This window comes from Notothenia coriiceps, unplaced genomic scaffold, assembly GCF_000735185.1.
Source record: "Notothenia coriiceps isolate Sejong01 unplaced genomic scaffold, NC01 NC01_scaffold00004185, whole genome shotgun sequence".
NCBI classification, from domain to species: Eukaryota; Metazoa; Chordata; class Actinopteri; order Perciformes; family Nototheniidae; genus Notothenia; species Notothenia coriiceps.
This window is the reverse complement of record NW_011336886.1, coordinates 1-4,494: the sequence shown is the minus strand read 5'-3', so window position 1 is coordinate 4,494 and position 4,494 is coordinate 1. Positions and strand designations below refer to the sequence as shown.

General features: G+C 38.7%; 1 long non-coding RNA gene across 1 annotated transcript; it reads left to right on the top strand.

The window, feature by feature from the left end:
• Positions 1–2,380: 2,380 nt before the first annotated feature.
• LOC104942146 (uncharacterized) lies at positions 2,381–3,463 on the top strand. The gene is made up of 3 exons (XR_797971.1): positions 2,381–2,440; positions 2,630–2,696; positions 3,285–3,463. It is a non-coding gene; the product is annotated as an uncharacterized lncRNA (long non-coding RNA).
• Positions 3,464–4,494: the final 1,031 nt, after the last annotated feature.

The following is a 4,494-nucleotide window of genomic DNA, read 5'->3' as shown; positions in this document are numbered from 1 at the left end:
CGGGAGGAAATCCAGCAGCTCTCACTACAGATTTTTAATCCTAATTTAATCATCATCTTCACCACGATCATTTATGTTTATGTTCGCCGAATTGACATGAAAGCACTGACAAATATGAATATACTGTAATCAACTTCATTAAAACGTTATTAACGTGCCCAAACTCAGTAATTCACCATTTCTACACATGACAACACACTTTATCCGTGTTTGGCTCTCTCGCCGCACAGTGAAGCGTTCCCGCATTGATGTCACTTCCAGCTTCCCCCAAAACTTCAAAATGAGTCGAAGGAATTCCCCCGTAATGTTCGAAATTATTGATATTTATCGGAACGATATCGCACCTTCTTTTTTAAACTGACGGTTCGAGATGACTAGTAGCCCAATATTTCATTGCACAACAGTTGTTGGGATGCTGTCACAGGCTCTTTAAACTGTCGCACTTTCTGTTGTTTCTATCGTGCATTGCCGGTATGAAAGGGTCTGTGCAGGAAATATCAAACATTTAATAAAAGTGAAAAACAATGAACAAGACTTAACCTATTAATAATAATTTATTATATTTATTCCGTTTGGATGTAGGATTGTTGACTTTGTTTAGAGCAATGATCTTCTCTGCAGCAGAGAGCCAAGCGCTGTCAGACCGGACCTAACCCTGAAAAGTATTATCATCTGAAATTAATAATGATGTTATTATATATACACATTATGTACAATAATATGTATATCTTCGTCTCTCTTCCTGCCGTCTCTCTTCGGTTCCCGCCGTCCCTCTTCGTCTCTTTTCGCCTCGCTTCGTATCACTCCGTTTACCTGATTACCTCACCCCTTCCCTGGTAAATACATCCTGTTGAGCAGAATCTACAGTTTCCAGTATTTTCCGTTTCGTAAAATGATAAAATACGGCGAAGATATTAAAATATGTGCTTCCATTTCTCATACTTTTGAAATGTATTAACTTTATATCATCGTATCTCCGTGTTTACTGGGTCTTTTTGCATGAAACAAAGACTGGCATATCGTTTCAAGCCAGTACGTTCGACAGAAACACACGGCAATGTTGTCCTGACTGTTGTTTTTATGCGGCACCGGCTTGAACAGGTCATGTGATCTGTTCACGCCGGCGTGAAGGTCGACTCCAAAGGGTTAATATTACATACATATAAGTATTGTTACAACTTGTATTTAGAAATACTCTGTTGTACTTATTGATGCATAAATGTGTTCATCCATTCAATGTGGCATCTGCTATGATGGGGTTAATGTATGATATCACTTAATAATACAATACATTAGAATATGATATGATAATTACATTTGAGTTTTATTCATTTCTTATTTTATAGTTTCTCTTTATTATTATTTTTATTTGTATCGCTCATCTTATTTTTGATTTTATTAATCTGTGCTATCCTGTTTTTCACTCTAACTACTGTGTAAAAACACCCCAACAATATTACAAAAAAATATACTGCATAAAGCAAACTATATACTTTATTTGATCTAAAATATTGATGTTTTTTCATTATAGTAGCCTGTGAAAACCATAACAAATAAGTGATTACATGCTACAGTATTCAGCAAACACAACTACAGAGCTGCAAACATTGCAAACAGACCAAGTTCTACAATACCCAGTTGTCTTTGTGTATTTGTGAATGAAGCGTCATCTCATAGTTAAATCCTGTAATTGAACAAATGGAGAACTTTGGCAACGCCCTCTAGCAATTTGGCAACACCCCCATCCACTGTTATCCGCTGGGTTTTTGACTGGGACACACCCATGTGAGTCCTATCTGGAGTGATACATCTGTAATGAGTTCTGGTAGATAAAATCGATAGTGGCAGAGCAGTGGTGTAGAACAGGGGGTCATCTGAACCTAGGGCACAGAGACAAAATGTGACATTCAGAGTATAGTGGGTGTGCGCTGTGAAGGTGAGATGTGATCAGTTGTGTTCACCGTAGACGCACTTAAAGCCATATGTTGATCCTGGGTGAGATCACCACAGGCCCAGGATAGGGTTAGGGTTAGGGTTGTATCCCGGCACATGTACTGGCGGGGTACAGAAACACTTTTCATTCCATCATTTTTGCAGTCACTTGCATTTTAGTGTTTATGTCCATCAGACAAAAGTGGAAACTTTTTACACAAATTACAGCCTTCCTGAATTTCAATGAGTAAGCCTATGCTCCCTTTATGGCAATCTTTTAGACTTTTAGTGTGAAACATCCACAGGAAGTTTTGAGTTGTATTGACTCCACTACTTCCTAAGAAACCTCAACGGATGGGTATTGAAAACTTATTTTGAAATCAAATGATGAATATCTGTTTAAAAATAAATCTAGGAATGCTTTTGACCTTTGAACCTTGCCTATCCGTCCAACAGGAAGAAGGTGAGATCAGCACCACCCCTAAAGTGTCTGCCTGTAGCACGCCAGGTGAGTGTCCCTCTATGGAAACATATTCAAATGCATCCTCACAACAGAGGGGGCCACGGTCCCAGTTAGCATGAAGCTAGCTCCCATTACATCAATGTTATACTTGTTAAACAGTAAATCTGTTTTTCCTTACTGAATAGCTGAACTTCATGTCTTGTGCTTTTCATATTTCTGGGCTTTTTTCTCCAGACATGCCAAGGAAGCCATGGGACAGAACTAACACCATGAACGGTAGCAAATCTCCAGCAATTGGAAGGTACAGTAAGGAAAATAGTATTTTGTGTATTCCAACTCAAATTCCGTTTTTTCTTTGGATCATCCTCCACGGGGGAATATTAAAGCTTTACCTTTGGTTAACTTTGGCATGATGCTCTGCCTAACATCACTAAAGGCCCTCATGTGATTGCACAGGAGTTTAGCATTTATCAAGCATACTAACATGTCGTATCAATGTATCACAGCCACATGTTCATTGAAACAGTGTTTTCCTGCCTAAAGCTTGTCAAAATATCAATTTGTACACAAAGCCCTCCATACACGATAAAGGGTTTTGTGTAGTTCTCTAATTCAGTCATCAGATTAAGTTAAGGGTAATAAATATTATAAAATAACAGAAGTTCATAGTCAAGACAGTGGGGAAGATCAGTGATAAAGTTCACTAGCATAGTGTAGTGTATATGAAAAGCTAAGAACACACACACACACACACACACACACACACACACACACACACACACACACACACACACACACACACACACACACACACACACACACACACACACACACACACACAGGAACTGAGCTTAAATGTGTAAAGTGAGTGTCTCTGCTGCTCACACAGACTAGAGTCTTCGTGGAGAAATCCCACTGGATCAGAGTCCTGCAGCAGGTAGAGAGTGTGATATCCCTCCTCTCTGAAACAATGATGGGGGTGTAATGGAGAGGGTGTTTTTATGAAACCTTTGGACATGCTCCTGTGTGTCTTGTCTTCTGTTCTTACTGATGTCTATCTTTCTAAACCATTCATCGCTAACCTAACGATTTCTAGTTCTTCCTAACTGTGAAATCCAAATGTGTATGTCACATACTGTACACTAACCCGATCATGCACATAGAAATGTGTGTCCGCCCAGTGCACAGCAGACTTGGCACATTATAATCACTGTAGAGCAGAGCGAGCAGGCGCCCAGAGATAAGGCTGCGCGTGTGTGCGTGCCTGCGTGCGTGCGTGCGTGCGTGTGTGTGTGTGTTAGAGCAAACCAGATGATCGCTTCCGGTTCCAGCTTAATAAAAGTATCCTAATATGTGAACTACAGAGAGCTGAGCACACTAATTTAGTGTGAATGCTGATAACAGCATTCCAACTATATGTTATTCTACGCACGAAAAGTTTATTATTATTCCGCCGACTTATTTTGCCGCGCTTCTTCTCCCACATTGAACATCGCAGAAACTCCGTTCAAACATAAAAACGTTCAGCTCGGTCGGGAATCGATGGCTATTACTTTTCTCATTCATAACTTTCATAATTCCAGACATACATCCCATAATTCATCAAATTTTTAACATTGAAGTCAATGGAGAAAATCTTCAGACTTCAACAAATCTTCATGCGACTTCAACTGCTAACTCTTCATTCATACTTTCACTCAGAAACCTCATTCCAACTTTAAAATGTTACATATCTTTCTGACATTATTCGTGTAAAACAACTTTTAAATCTGATTCTTACTTTTAGAGACATTAAACATTGTTCAGACCTTGTTTTAGAGGTTTTCTTCAGATTTTAACATTAATTAGAGTGCGTGATGTCACAGCTAGAGGGTAAAAAATCTTGAGATTTGCCTTCATATATATTTTTAAAACTGCCATAATTCCCAAACCCTACATTCCTGAGACATATTTTTTCATGACTAACGTAGGAAAACATCTCATAGCTTGAAAAATGACAAATAATTAAGCAAAAATAATTAAACAAAATAGCTTTTTGTAGGGCATGAAGTGACAAAAACGTTACAACATTTCTCCATTAAAGCCCATTGTAATTTCAG